The sequence below is a fragment of the Trematomus bernacchii genome, unplaced genomic scaffold (genome assembly GCF_902827165.1).
Source record: "Trematomus bernacchii unplaced genomic scaffold, fTreBer1.1, whole genome shotgun sequence".
In the NCBI taxonomy this organism is placed as follows: Eukaryota; Metazoa; Chordata; class Actinopteri; order Perciformes; family Nototheniidae; genus Trematomus; species Trematomus bernacchii.
In genome coordinates, this window is record NW_022987676.1 from 196,518 (window position 1) to 213,685 (window position 17,168).

General features: G+C 44.6%; 1 pseudogene; it reads right to left on the bottom strand.

The window, feature by feature from the left end:
• Positions 1-713: 713 nt before the first annotated feature.
• LOC117487618 overlaps positions 714-17,168 on the bottom strand; it is a 26,557-nt pseudogene continuing 10,102 nt past the window's right edge.

Here is a 17,168-nt window from a genome sequence, read left to right on the forward strand (position 1 = left end):
ATGCCAGGCCTGTAGGTGGTGCTGTTCTCACTGAATCTGCCCTTGCTAAAACAGAGCTAAAAAATGTCAAATTGAGCGAAATGAGGCATGGCTAAAATGCATGATCTGTTTGGTATTTTGAAAAAAAAAAAAGTATAAATATGCCTTATATAGGTATGGTCCTACACTATATTATTAAAATATAGCATGATAGGTCCACTTTAAAATAAGATTTTGACTTGAAAGGATGCTCAAGATGCCTTATCTAAAAACAAGACTTAAGTTATCAAGTCTTATATCAAGTGTAACGACATGTTCTGACTAGAAGTTAGACAAATATACTTGGCAAGATTTTACATTTTTGCAGGAGCTTTTTCAGAAAGCAGGAATATTGATTTATGTTCATTTACAAGGAACAGGGGAGAACGACGGTATTTCATGTATTTCTGTTTAATTTCATTTGAGAAACAGATCTTGCACTTTGAAATCATCCGGTTGAACTGCACTCAACAGGCCTCTGAAGGGGGGGCTGCTGCTGTAGTGTTCTTACAAAGTGGATGGCAGACCTACACCCTTCATGATGATGGCTCTGGCCCGCTTAGTGTCACCTGTCTTTGACAGCTCAGTCTGACTGGAGAGGAACCAGAGACACAGTGAGACTGTATTTCTATATTTGTGAGGGCCCTAAATTACATCACACTAATACTGACCCTGAAGGCAGCATCTCCCTGGTCCAATGGGATGCCTCCATCTGATTTTGGAATATGAAAATAATCAAACAAACGTTTCTGATACTGACACGTTTGATCATCTCCACATTTTAACACATCTTTAGGATCTTTAATGTTTTATAAGAGTTTCTTTTATTTGCATATTGACTGGCTAATGTGTCTAATGAACTTCACTTGTGTTTTACAGCTGCATTCGTCTGTCTGTACTGTCTGTGTTGAACCTGTTGGAAAAGAGGATTCCATCTCAATGAGACTTTTTACCTGGTTAAATAAAGGATATATATATATTTCTGAAGTAAAGAGCTAACGTTAGGCTATAAAGAAGATGCACACACACACTATAAAGAAGATGCACACACAGGCTATAAAGAAGATGCACACACACAGGCTATAAAGAAGATGCACACACACAGGCTATAAAGAAGATGCACACACACAGGCTATAAAGAAGATGCACACACAGTTATAATTGGATTATAATCTGAAAATGGGTTCAACTTCAGAGCATGAACACAGGAACAACATGAGGCATAAAGTGTATGTAGATATCTCTGAAGGAAGTAGTGTGTGTGTGTGTGTGAGATTTGTGTTTACTTTGTCACTTTTCTATTTACTTAAACTCCTGACAGATCCCTTAAAGTAAACACACACACTGTTCTCCTGTCTGCTGTAGGGAGAATCAATTAGCGCAAACTGTGTGTGTGTGTGTGTGTGTGTGTCCTCGGCTGCTTCATGACCCAGTAACAAAGGCTGCATTTTGTTCAGGAACAGAACATCTGAGGAGAAACTCGGTTTACAGAGCGCAACCTCAACATTACTTTTGAACACACACACACACACACACACACACACACACTATAGTGAAAGTATAAAAGTATTCTCATCAAAATATAGTGAAAGTAGAGACAGTAAAAGTAGTCATTGTGCAGATTGGTCCATTTCAGAATAATATATATGATATGTTTTATAATGATTGATCATGAAAGTGTTCTCAAAGCTGGTAAAGGTGCAGCTAGTTTGAATGACTTTGTATACTGCAGGGTAGCTTGTGGATTTACTCCAGGTGGAACTAAAGTCTGATTTAACACTTGGTTATATTTCACATCATTCATCCACATCTGTGAAGTAACTAAAGGGATTCAATACATGTAGTGGAGTACAAGTACACCATGTACCTCTGAACTGTAGTGGAGTAGAAGTACACCATCTACCTCTGAACTGTAGTGCAGTAGAAGTACACCATGTACCTCTGAACTGTAGTGGAGTAGAAGTACACCATCTACCTCTGAACTGTAGTGGAGTAGAAGTACACCATGTACCTCTGAACTGTAGTGGAGTAGAAGTACACCATGTACCTCTGAACTGTAGTGGAGTAGAAGTACACCATGTACCTCTGAACTGTAGTGGAGTAGAAGTACACCATCTACCTCTGAACTGTAGTGGAGTAGAAGTACACCATCTACCTCTGAACTGTAGTGGAGTAGAAGTACACCATGTACCTCTGAACTGTAGTGCAGTAGAAGTACACCATGTACCTCTGAACTGAAGTGGAGTAGAAGTACACCATGTACCTCTGAACTGAAGTGGAGTAGAAGTACACCATGTACCTCTGAGCTGTAGTGGAGTAGAAGTACACAGTAGCATAACATGGTAATACTTAAGTAAAGTAAAAGAACCTCAGTAAATGGACTAAGTTACTTTGCACTTCTGATTCTCCTCACTTTATCTGTAATAAAGTACATTTCACAGTTTGGGACAAATAAAGGAGTTCAGATTCTGTGTGTACTCTTGGGGTTTTCACCCAGACTGAACTGATATGAATCTTTAGTTTGAGTTCTCCATCTCCTCTCAAGCTGCTGCAGACTGCTCTCACTGATCATCTGCTCCGATGCCTTTCATGGGAAGATCTTGAACGACCAGAGACTGTGTTAACCAAGTGTGAATCTAATAAGGGATGGAAATCAGACACGTTAGCTGTAAACACGCAGGTATGCATGCACAGAGAAAGAAACGCCCGCCCTTTGCTTTAGTCACACTCATGTTCTGCCATAGATCAACCACGGATAGTTTGCAGAAACGGCTGATTAACACGTTCCAGAAAATTAAATTCGACAACACTCAGAGTTCCTCCCTGCTCGCTAACGTTAGCTCAGCTTCGCAGAAAGGACAAAACAAAGAATGTATTTTCTCCGCCGCCTTAGGTCTTTTGGGGCGAGCAGAGAAACTCTTCTGTTGTTCTTTACATCTGTGATTGTGTCTGTTCTACAGCACTGCAACTCTACCTGGTACAAGTGTTGATCGACAGCTTTAGAATCTAACCTGCTCCAGCTGTTAGAAATCTGCTCACAGACTGTTGGTCACCCTGTCAGAGACTTCCTGACTCACAGACTGTAGGTCACCCCGTCAGAGACTTCCTGACTCACAGACTGTAGGTCACCCCGTCAGAGACTTCCTGACTCACAGACTGTAGGTCACCCCGTCAGAGACTTCCTGACTCACAGACTGTTGGTCACCCCGTCAGAGACTTCCTGACTCACAGACTGTAGGTCACCCCGTCAGAGACTTCCTGACTCACAGACTGTTGGTCACCCCGTCAGAGACTTCCTGACTCACAGACTGTTGGTCACCCCGTCAGAGACTTCCTGACTCACAGACTGTTGGTCACCCCGTCAGAGACTTCCTGACTCACAGACTGTTGGTCACCCCGTCAGAGACTTCCTGCTCACAGACTGTTGGTCACCCCGTCAGAGACTTCCTGAGTCACAGACTGTTGGTCACCCCGTCAGAGACTTCCTGACTCACAGACTGTAGGTCACCCTGTCAGAGACTTCCTGACTCACAGACTGTAGGTCACCCCGTCAGAGACTTCCTGCTCACAGACTGTAGGTCACCCCGTCAGAGACTTCCTGAGTCACAGACTGTTGGTCACCCCGTCAGAGACTTCCTGACTCACAGACTGTAGGTCACCCTGTCAGAGACTTCCTGACTCACAGACTGTAGGTCACCCCGTCAGAGACTTCCTGCTCACAGACTGTAGGTCACCCGTCAGAGACTTCCTGAGTCACAGACTGTTGGTCACCCCGGTCAGAGGACTTCCTGACTCACAGACTGTAGGTCACCCTGTCAGAGACTTCCTGACTCACAGATGTAGGTCACCCCCGTCAGAGACTTCCTGCTCACAGACTGTAGGTCACCCCGTCAGAGACTTCCTGACTCACAGACTGTAGGTCACCCCGTCAGAGACTTCCTGACTCACAGACTGTAGGTCACTCCGTCAGAGACTTCCTGACTCACAGACTGTAGGTCACCCCGTCAGAGACTTCCTGACTCACAGACTGTTGGTCACCCCGTCAGAGACTTCCTGACTCACAGACTGTAGGTCACCCTGTCAGAGACTTCCTGCTCACAGACTGTTGGTCACCCCGTCAGAGACTTCCTGACTCACAGACTGTAGGTCACCCCGTCAGAGACTTCCTGACTCACAGACTGTAGGTCACCCCGTCAGAGACTTCCTGACTCACAGGACTGTTGGTCACCCCGTCAGAGACTTCCTGACTCACAGACTGTAGGTCACCCCGTCAGAGACTTCCTGACTCACAGACTGTTGGTCACCCCGTCAGAGACTTCCTGACTCACAGACTGTAGGTCACCCCGTCAGAGACTTCCTGACTCACAGACTGTAGGTCACCCCGTCAGAGACTTCCTGACTCACAGACTGTAGGTCACCCCGTCAGAGACTTCCTGACTCACAGACTGTAGGTCACCCCGTCAGAGACCTTCCTGACTCACAGACTGTAGGTCACCCCGTCAGAGACTTCCTGACTCACAGACTGTTGGTCACCCCGTCAGAGACTTCCTGACTCACAGACTGTAGGTCACCCCGTCAGAGACTTTCCTGACTCACAGACTGTAGGTCACCCCGTCAGAGACTTCCTGACTCACAGACTGTTGGTCACCCCGTCAGAGACTTCCTGACTCACAGACTGTTGGTCACCCCGTCAGAGACTTCCTGACTCACAGACTGTTGGTCACCCCGTCAGAGACTTCCTGACTCACAGACTGTTGGTCACCCCGTCAGAGACTTCCTGACTCACAGACTGTAGGTCACCCCGTCAGAGACTTCCTGCTCACAGACTGTTGGTCACCCCGTCAGAGACTTCCTGAGTCACAGACTGTTGGTCACCCCGTCAGAGACTTCCTGACTCACAGACTGTAGGTCACCCCGTCAGAGACTTCCTGACTCACAGACTGTAGGTCACCCCGTCAGAGACTTCCTGCTCACAGACTGTTGGTCACCCCGTCAGAGACTTCCTGACTCACAGACTGTAGGTCACCCCGTCAGAGACTTCCTGACTCACAGACTGTAGGTCACCCCGTCAGAGACTTCCTGACTCACAGACTGTAGGTCACCCCGTCAGAGACTTCCTGACTCACAGACTGTAGGTCACCCCGTCAGAGACTTCCTGACTCACAGACTGTAGGTCACCCCGTCAGAGACTTCCTGACTCACAGACTGTAGGTCACTCCGTCAGAGACTTCCTGACTCACAGACTGTTGGTCACCCCGTCAGAGACTTCCTGACTCACAGACTGTAGGTCACCCTGTCAGAGACTTCCTGCTCACAGACTGTTGGTCACCCCGTCAGAGACTTCCTGAGTCACAGACTGTTGGTCACCCCGTCAGAGACTTCCTGACTCACAGACTGTAGGTCACCCCGTCAGAGACTTCCTGACTCACAGACTGTAGGTCACCCCGTCAGAGACTTCCTGACTCACAGACTGTTGGTCACCCCGTCAGAGACTTCCTGACTCACAGACTGTAGGTCACCCCGTCAGAGACTTCCTGACTCACAGACTGTTGGTCACCCCGTCAGAGACTTCCTGACTCACAGACTGTAGGTCACTCCGTCAGAGACTTCCTGCTCACAGACTGTTGGTCACCCTGTCAGAGACTTCCTGACTCACAGACTGTAGGTCACCCTGTCAGAGACTTCCTGTTCACAGACCATAATAACCTGAGAGGCTCCAACAGCATCCTCTGGGACCCAAAGCATCCTCTGACAGAGAATCTGAACTGCTACCATCTAATGGAGATTCAATAAAGTCAGCCTGAAGCATCCTCTGAGCTCCAGTCAGCCTGAAGCATCCTCTGAAGTCAGCCTGAAGTCAGCCTGAAGCATCCTCTGAGCTCCAGTCAGCCTGAAGCATCCTCTGTGCTCCAGTCAGTCTGAAGCATCCTCTGAGCTCCAGTCAGTCTGAAGCATCCTCTGAGCTCCAGTCAGTCTGAAGCATCCTCTGAGCTCCAGTCAGTCTGAAGCATCCTCTGTGCTCCAGTCAGTCTGAAGCATCCTCTGTGCTCCAGTCAGTCTGAAGCATCCTCTGTGCTCCAGTCAGTCTGAAGCATCCTCTGTGCTCCAGTCAGTCCTCTCAGTGAACACAAAGCTACAGATCAGATCACGCTGAAGGCTCTTTGAGCAGCTCTCACTGATCCTGCTGGGATGTCACACGCGGAGCTGCTGTGATGTTACACGCGGAGCTGCTGTGATGTCACACGCGGAGCTGCTGTGATGTCACACGCGGAGCTGCTGTGATGTCACACGCGGAGCTGCTGTGATGTCACACGCGGAGCTGCTGGGATGTTACACGCGGAGCTGCTGGGATGTTACACGCGGAGCTGCTGTGATGTCACACGCGGAGCTGCTGTGATGTCACACGCGGAGCTGCTGTGATGTCACACGCGGAGCTGCTGTGATGTCACACGCGGAGCTGCTGGGATGTTACACGCGGAGCTGCTGGGATGTTACACGCGGAGCTGCTGTGATGTTACACGCGGAGCTGCTGGGATGTTACACGCGGAGCTGCTGGGATGTTACACGCGGAGCTGCTGGGATGTCACACGCGGAGCTGCTGGGATGTCACACGCGGAGCTGCTGGGATGTTACACGCGGAGCTGCTGGGATGTTACACGCGGAGCTGCTGGGATGTTACACGCGGAGCTGCTGGGATGTTACACGCGGAGCTGCTGGGATGTTACACGCGGAGCTGCTGGGATGTCACACACGGAGCTGCTGGGATGCAAGGAGCATCTCAGACCTCATCTGACCATTAAAGTGTTATCGTATCGTTTCTCTGATCACTTCAGATCCAGATGTTCAGGAGGTTTTTACTGACAGCAGATGTCTCCTATTCTCTAAAACAACTGGAAATGTTGATTCAAAGCAGTAAAAACACAAAATACAGCAGTGTCAAACATCGGTCTTTTCTTATTGGATTCTCGACAGAAGGGCTACGAGTTCAACTAAATACAAAGCGGTAACAACTCAGTTAGACTCTTGTTAGCAACCTACGTTTTGAAATCCTCCAGTGGGGTGTTGAGAGGCCCCGCCTCTTACATCTTCCGCCACAGATTTGGGGAAATTGGTCCGTGCGCAAAGCATTGTGGGAATTTTAAGACCGCGGAGTCTACTCATGTGCAGCCTCGATATTTCTCCAAATGGAGTACGCCGGGCTCGGTAGATTTCCAAGTATGCTGCACATTGGAACAGTACTTCAGCGGCACTCGATGACGTAGTATGCTTGAAATAGTGGCTCTGAAGCAGCTTTACTCGACATTGAGAAACACCCAGAGGCTATGGAGGGGAGTGGCATCTTGATGATGCGTTGTGCGATCTTCACCACCCTCTGCAGTGATTTCTTGTCCTTGACCGTGCAGTTACCGTACCGGAAATCACTCTGAGATTAAGTGTTGACATATTTGTACTCGAACAAAGGGACGCCAAAAAATCGAGTTCATCTAGCATAATCGAGTTCATCTAGCATAAGGGTAAGGGGACCTTTTTCTTTGTTTATTAAAACTTAAAACATTTCTCCCTGACCTCATGAAATAAATTCAAGACTTTAGATTTCCTTCGTGCTACAAATGACATCCAACTTTACAATGACATCAAACGAAAAATAAACTTCTTTAATTAGGATTAGAGATAATTAGGTGTATGATCCGCGGACGTTAACAGGAGAGGCATTGGACATTGTGAAAAGCAGTGTATGAAAGAATGTATTCCTAAAACCCTCATTTTGAATTTGTGAGATTTCTGAAAGACACTTTCAAACCACCTTATTTTTAGATTGATGAATTCACACCGAGACACAAAAGTCGACACGTTCTCCTCTCACAGAGACACAGAACAACTTCCACTCAACTTCAACCTGAGGCTCAACCTGTCACGTGTCCTGACACCGTGCTAACACGAGCGTGTGTGTGTGTGTGTCTGCAGGGGAATCGGTGCTGTTGAATGGGGATGAAAGACTGTGTGTGAAAAGCCAGGCTATGCCCTCAGGATAGGCTAAAAGAGAGGACACACACACACACACACACACACACACACACACACACACACACACACACACACACACACACACACACACACACACACACACACACACACACACACACACACACACACACACACACACACACACACACACACACACACACACACACACACACACACACACACACACACCACACACACACACACACACACACACACACACACACACACACACACACACACACACACACACACACACACACACACACACACACACACACACACACACACACACACACACACACACACACACACACACACACACACACACACACACACACACACACACACACACACACACACACACACACACACACCACACCCACACACACACACACACACCGCGTTCTTAAAGGGTTTTTATACAGCTAAGTGTGAAGTCAGAATTTATATAATGATCGCCCTCTGTCTGATGTGTACTACACATACATGTATACTCGTATAGTAGTATTCATACTGTGATTGCCCTCTGTCTGATGTGCTGACATGAGAAGGTTGAGGGTTTTATCTCACGATGTGTTTGGAGGCATGTTGGTGTCACGGTGCCTCCTGGTACCGGAGGAATGTTACGAGTGTGTCATGCTCTTACCTTCCTACTCGACCGCCTTGTTTATAAAACAATGTGAGCATCGTGGAGGGGAGGGGGGGGGGGAGGGGAGGGAGGAGAGGGAGGGGAGGGGGGGGGAGGAGAGGGAGGAGAGGGGGGGAGGAGAGGAGGAGAGGGAGGGAGGGAGGAGAGGGAGGGGAGGGGGGGAGGAGAGGGAGGAGGGAGGAGAGGAGAGAGAGGGGAGGAGAGGGAGGGAGGGAGTAGCAAGCCCTAAACCCCCGGAGGAGGAGGACTTCTAGGAAAGGCTGCATGCTAAGTCTCAGCCTGTTGTCTCTGAGTGTAGAATTCCTCAGGTGTGAGGAAACGTTGTAAAGACGTAACACGAGTCTTTTTGTGACGCTACAAACTGAAGTCTACTTCAGCAACATCTCAACTCCACCTTTAATATATCAAATATATATACATACCAAAAACTGACTCATTTAGGAATATCAAAGAAATCATTACTCCAGAACAGGTTAGGGTTTACTTCAGTGCAACTTGCTTCAAAAGGTATTTGGAAAGTCTGTTGGGAAGTGGTGGAGTTGATGTCCTTTCTACTCTAAAGCCAAGGATCCTAGCTGCACCTCAAGCTAGAGAGAGAGACTACATACTGATGTACACCTGAACATCAGCAGGAGAGGACTCTTTAAAGTAGAGACACTACATACTGATATACACCTGAACATCAGCAGGAGAGGACTCTTTAAAGTAGAGACACTACATACTGATATACACCTGAACATCAGCAGGAGAGGACTCTTTAAAGTAGAGACACTACATACTGATATACACCTGAACATCAGCAGGAGAGGACTCTTTAAAGTAGAGGCACTACATACTGATGTACACCTGAACATCAGCAGGAGAGGACTCTTTAAAGTAGAGACACTACATACTGATATACACCTGAACATCAGCAGGAGAGGACTCTTTAAAGTAGAGACACTACATACTGATATACACCTGAACATCAGCAGGAGAGGACTCTTTAAAGTAGAGGCACTACATACTGATGTACACCTGAACATCAGCAGGAGAGGACTCTTTAAAGTAGAGACACTACATACTGATATACACCTGAACATCAGCAGGAGAGGACTCTTTAAAGTAGAGACACTACATACTGATATACACCTGAACATCAGCAGGAGAGGACTCTTTAAAGTAGAGACACTACATACTGATATACACCTGAACATCAGCAGGAGAGGACTCTTTAAAGTAGAGGCACTACATACTGATGTACACCTGAACATCAGCAGGAGAGGACTCTTTAAAGTAGAGACACTACATACTGATATACACCTGAACATCAGCAGGAGAGGACTCTTTAAAGTAGAGACACTACATACTGATATACACCTGAACATCAGCAGGAGAGGACTCTTTAAGTAGAGACACTACATACTGATATACACCTGAACATCAGCAGGAGAGGACTCTTTAAAGTAGAGACACTACTTACTGATATACACCTGAACATCAGCAGGAGAGGACTCTTTAAAGTAGAGACACTACATACTGATATACACCTGAACATCAGCAGGAGAGGACTCTTTAAAGTAGAGGACACTACATACTGATATACACCTGAACATCAGCAGGAGAGGACTCTTTAAAGTAGAGACACTACATACTGATATACACCTGAACATCAGCAGGAGAGGACTCTTTAAAGTAGAGACACTACATACTGATATACACCTGAACATCAGCAGGAGAGGACTCTTTAAAGTAGAGACACTACTTACTGATATACACCTGAACATCAGCAGGAGAGGACTCTTTAAAGTAGAGACACTACATACTGATATACACCTGAACATCAGCAGGAGAGGACTCTTTAAAGTAGAGACACTACATACTGATATACACCTGAACATCAGCAGGAGAGGACTCTTTAAAGTAGAGACACTACATACTGATATACACCTGAACATCAGCAGGAGAGGACTCTTTAAAGTAGAGACACTACATACTGATATACACCTGGGGCCTCATTTATAACGCCTTGCGTAGGATTGACGTAGGAAGGTTGCTTACGTAGTACAAAGCACAAAAATAGGTACATACATTTTCCGCCATTTTCCGATTCACAAAACATTGCGTACCGGCGAGGGAAGTGCGTACGGCACTTCCTACGCCTGTTTCCCTTTATAAATCACAATCGACTCGTAACGCCCATATTTGCCTATAAATAGTCAAAGAAACGCCCATTCATTCATTCATTCTGACTGACTGCATGAAGAAGATCACAGGAAATGAGGATAGAACAGCTAAAAAAGACATCTCACACCGTGTCAGATTTAGGTTATTGTGGGGAGGTCGAGATAAATCATATTGTTTGGTGGATGCAGTTTGAACCAGAGGAGCAGCATGGAGGTCGGATCGTCACCAACATAAATAAATAAGTGGTCCGAAAAAAGTTAATGACAAAACAAATACACATAACCTTCCTCAGGCAGTGTGTTTGTCCCGGGGACAGGAGACACCCCCCTTGATGAGAAACTGTAAGAAATGATGGGGGAATCCCTCCGGAGTGTAGTCATGACGACTGGATCTGAATGATTGTGTTGTATTTGGTGGTTTGTGTTCCAGCTGTCGATCAGCAACTATATATCCATAATCCACCAGTTAAAGGAAATACAATGTGTTGTGTTATATTAGCTGTTTACCACATATGGTGTTCTTAGTTTCCATACCTCCTGTGTTTTACGAGCCACTTATCAAGTCTTGGCAAACGGCATAAAACACGATTAAACGTGATAGTATATAAAACCATGCTCGTATCTACAACCTATAGAAATGCAAAACGGCGTCAGTTTAGACGTAATTCTGTCCTCCTGCTTACCGCATCATTTATGAGAAAACATTTCATAACATTAACACAACATATCCAGGTGGTTTTAAATAACATATCCGTATTTATTTATTTCTCCAAGTTATGTTTTTGTGTGCACTGAGGAGTCTCAAACAGGCGTTTGTTTCATCATTTTAAGATTGGCTTTAATCAATGTTTGAAAATGAATTCTTCATATTTGATAAATGAGAGGTAACATTTTATTTATGGTATTATTTCCACATATTTCTCTCCATTCTTCCTTCTGCCAACGGTGTCGCAGTTTCTCGTCTCTCCCGTTTGTGTGCTTAGTGCGTACGCATGGGTTAGAGTTTGCGTGGAGGACCGCACATTTTCCCGTCAAGTTAGTATTTTATAAATCACAAACATTGCGTAGAAACTGGCGTACGCCATTTTTTGAGCGTATATCCCTTTATAAATGAGGCCCCAGAACATCAGCAGGAGAGGACTCTTTAAAGTAGAGACACTACATACTGATATACACCTGAACATCAGCAGGAGAGGACTCTTTAAAGTAGAGACACTACATACTGATATACACCTGAACATCAGCAGGAGAGGACTCTTTAAAGTAGAGACACTACATACTGATATACACCTGAACATCAGCAGGAGAGGACTCTTTAAAGTAGAGACACTACATACTGATATACACCTGAACATCAGCTGGAGAGGACTCTTTAAAGTAGAGACACTACATACTGATATACACCTGAACATCAGCTGGAGAGGACTCTTTAAAGTAGAGACACTACATACTGATATACACCTGAACATCAGCAGGAGAGGACTCTTTAAAGTAGAGACACTACATACTGATATACACCTGAACATCAGCAGGAGAGGACTCTTTAAAGTAGAGACACTACATACTGATATACACCTGAACATGAGCAGGAGAGGACTCTTTAAAGTAGAGACACTACATACTGATATACACCTGAACATCAGCAGGAGAGGACTCTTTAAAGTAGAGACACTACATACTGATATACACCTGAACATCAGCAGGAGAGGACTCTTTAAAGTAGAGACACTACATACTGATATACACCTGAACATCAGCAGGAGAGGACTCTTTAAAGTAGAGACACTACATACTGATATACACCTGAGCATCAGCAGGAGAGGACTCTTTAAAGTAGAGACACTACATACTGATATACACCTGAGCATCAGCAGGAGAGGACTCTTTTAAAGTAGAGACATAGATGGCACAAAGGGAATCATTGAATGTAATCCAGAGTGTTTCTGCAGGATCGTCTAATATACATGACATAAGAGTGGCTCTCGGAAAAAATATATAACGGAGAAAAACCCCGATGGAGAACAGAAAGCAGAGCACGGAGCAGGAGGGAACATGTCACATCTGCACGTGTCAAACCAAAAACGTTTAAAAATGCGGTACAAGTGATAGCAGCAGGGAGACTGTGTAAAAACAGCAACATGGAAACAGGAAGTGGAGCTTTAGTGACGGAACATTAGAGCAGCCAGCTGATCTACACTACTGTGAACAAATCTACACAAGAGGTGGAGCAGTGACCAACGTCTGACCTGAGGGGAGGGTGTGTGTGTGTGTGTACATCAGAGCACCACAGGGCACACTAAAACCCCACTAAGAGAAGGGGGCGGTAAGGTGGGGGGGCGGAGAACCTACAACACACACACACACACACACACACACCACAACACACACACACACAAGCACACACACACCCACACACCACACCACACACACACACACACACACACACACACACACACTACCACACACACACACACACCACACACACAACACAGCACACACACACACACACACACACACACACCCACACACACACACACACCACAAACCACACACACACACACACAACACACACACACACACACACACACACACACACACACACACACACACACACACACACACACACAATCACACACACACACACACACACACACACACACACACACACACAACACCTCTTAACTTCCTTCACGGGGTTATTAACTCTCTGATTGGGGGAGCTTCCCTTCCCTCGTCCCCCGTTCAGTTGTCATGGTGGTATGACCCGAACACTTATTAGCTGACCCCTGGGATTAGTCCAAGCAGAAAGCGGGGGTGGGGTTAAGCCTTCACCTCGAGGTGCTCGCTGCTGCAGCATCTCACACAAACTTTAATGAAATTGCCGAGACACGGAGTCAGGAATGTTTTCCCTCTCACCTCTCTTTGCTTTTCCCAGACTCAGACTTCACTCTGACTGCAGAGCATGAGCGCTGCAGAGAAGAACTGCTCATGTCCTCCATGCTTTCTCCCTCACAGTGCATGTTTGAAGTCTGTGCATGAATACAACTCTTCTTCTCTCTAGTATTTTTGGCAAGAAGTGCACGTCAGAGCTGCAGCTTATCGTCAATAAACATTACAAATAATCTGGCAATTATTTCCAGATTCAGTTTTTAGTGTCCAAACTTCCCAGAGATCGAAGTGACGTCTTCAGAGTCCCAAAGGATTTAGTGACATGAAACAAAGGACGGCAGCTATCTTTACATTCCATCTGCTGACACGGCCACAAGTCCAATCCAAAGACTCATTGTCTGATGGTGTAATAAGTTAAACGTCTGATCATCGGAGAGACAATAGGGACATATTAGAGTAGAACCAATCCTATTTTAATCGTTTCATCAGAGGTGGAAGAAGTACTCAGGTATTGTACTTGAGTAGAAGTACTCAGGTGTTGTACTTGAGTAGAAGTACTCAGGTGTTGTACTTGAGTAAAAGTACTCAGGTGTTGTACTTGAGTAAAAGTACTCAGATCTTGTACTTGAGTAAAAGTACTCAGATCTTGTACTTGAGTGAAAGTAGAAGTACTCAGGTGTTGTACTTGAGTAAAAGTAGAAGTACTCAGATATTGTACTTGAGTAAAAGTAGAAGTACTCAGATCTTGTACTTGAGTAAAAGTAGAAGTACTCAGATCTTGTACTTGAGTAAAAGTAAAAGTACTCAGATCTTGTACTTGAGTAAAAGTAGAAGTACTCAGATCTTGTACTTGAGTAAAAGTAAAAGTACTCAGATCTTATACTTGAGTAAAAGTAGAAGTACTCAGATCTTGTACTTGAGTAAATGTAAAAGTACTCAGATCTTGTACTTGAGTAAAAGTAGAAGTACTCAGATCTTATACTTGAGTAAAAGTAGAAGTACTCAGGTCTTGTACTTGAGTAAAAGTAGAAGTACTCAGATATTGTACTTGAGTAAAAGTAGAAGTACCAGAGTGTAGGAATACTCTGTTTCAGTAAAAGTCCTGCATTCAAAATGTTCCTCAAGTGAAAGTAGAAAAGTATTCTCATCAAAATATAGTGAAAGTAGCGACAGTAAAAGTAGTGATTGTGCAGATTGGTCCATTTCAGAATAATATATATGATATGTTTTATAATGATTGATCATGAAAGTGTTAATTACTTTATTGTTGCCGCTGCTACACGTGAAGCTACATCATTTATACGTTTATACCATTTTGTATTAATAATTAGTCAGATCAAATAAAGTGAAATAATACAATATGTTGTATTATAGTTTGAACTGCATTTTATTTGTCTTGTGTATTCCCTGTAACAATATCATTCCTAAAATAAAAAAGAAATACAGTATTAATAATAATAGTCATTTAAAATAATAATAAAACCTGAGAATAAATGTATTTGATTAAAAAGTATTTAATTAAAAACTCCGGGAAAGTACAATTAATCTCAAATGTGTCCTTAAATTAAGTACATACGTGTGTGTGTGTGTGTGTGTGTGTGTGTGTGTGTGTGTGTGTGTACATGCAGATGAAAAGTAACTAAGCACAGTACTTAAGTAAACGTTTCATGTATTTGTATCTTAATGTATTTTAGAGTACTTCCACTCCACTCTTTTACCTGACAGCTTTTACAGATTATTAGCTAATACCAATTATTAATTACCCATTGATAAATAAACACTGATATATAATGATAGGATCACATATCCAGCAGCAGTTGATCAAGTCATTCAAATGAGCTGCACCTTCACCAGCTGTGACGATGAACACACTAATGCATCAATCATCATAATGCACTCACTTCATATACGATTCTGCACAACGACTACTTTGACTTGTGTCTCTTTCAGTACACTTGTGTCTCTTTCAGTTCAGTGTTGCATGCAGGACTGATCCTCCACTCCTCCAGCAGCACTTCCTGCTCTCTGCGCCTCTGGAGGCAGATGTGGCCGCAGATCGTGCGCTGTGCGCGGCAGAGGAATGTGAGGAACTCCGGCCACAAGGGAAGCTTCCCCCGGAGGAGCAGGGAGAGAGAGAGAGGCTCCACACACACTAACACACTGAACTGAACTCTGCACACACAGTCAGAGAGAGAGAGAGGCTCCACACACACTAACACTAACACACTGAACTGAACTCTGCACACACAGTCAGAGAGAGAGAGAGGCTCCACACACACTAACACACTGAACTGAACTCTGCACACACAGTCAGAGAGAGAGAGAGGCTCCACACACACTAACACTAACACACTGAACTGAACTCTGCACACACAGTCAGAGAGAGAGACTCCACACACACTAACACACTGAACTGAACTCTGCACACACAGTCAGAGAGAGAGAGAGGAGGCTTACCTTGAGAGAATACAATCCACAGTGTGCGCTGCAGCAGCCTCTATCCACAGTTAGAATCCAGCGTGCGTGTGTATCGTCTTTAGTGTACACATGGAGCCTCTCTCCTCCAACGCTCTCTGCTCAACAACAGCTCAATCAAGTGAAGCGCACCCTCTTAAACAGGCTGGAAGTGGGAGGGGCTCAGTGCGCGTGCCCGAGGCGCGCTGCACCTGCAACAAAAAAAACAACAGCAGGAAAGACGTTTGTTTGTATAATATGTTTTATTGTAAAATATGTTAATTTTGAAGGATGTTTTTATTTTGAAATATGTTCACATACTTGTAAATAAAACTTTTGACCAGTAATTTATTTTCCTCATTGTAGCGACCAGAGAGGGGGGGGATATATGCAGTCCCTGATAGTGTTACGTTATTATGAGAGTGCTCTACTTGTTTGATTCTGCAATTGTGTATATATATATATATATATTTGTATAAAGATATATATATATAAATATATATGTGTGTGTATATGTCCGCATCTGTAGCCTGTTATTGTCTCATTATACCGCACTGTCAATTAATTAAAAGTAATTATAAAACGGACAAGTCAAATAAAGCAATCTGATTGGTTCTTAGCCGTGATATAATGAGCGTATTTCACGGGTAGAATTGTAGTTACTTTTCACAAGTCAGTATCACTCCGTGTCTGAGAAACAGCTACAACTCTAGCATGTTTTAAATTGAAGTTGTCTGAAGTCCTCACCACCAGCTGCTCTTGCAGTAACAAGTAGTGTACCTTTCTTACTGTCCTAATGTGCACAATGTCGTGACTTCTTTTTCGTCTTTTGTTTTCTTAGTTATGTTCTCTGTATTTTATATGTTTGTGTTATGTGTTACTGTATGTGTAACGTTGCTGCCTTCTTGGCCAGGTCAGCATTGAAAATGAGATTTTATCTCAATGTTTTTATCTGGTTAAATAAAGGT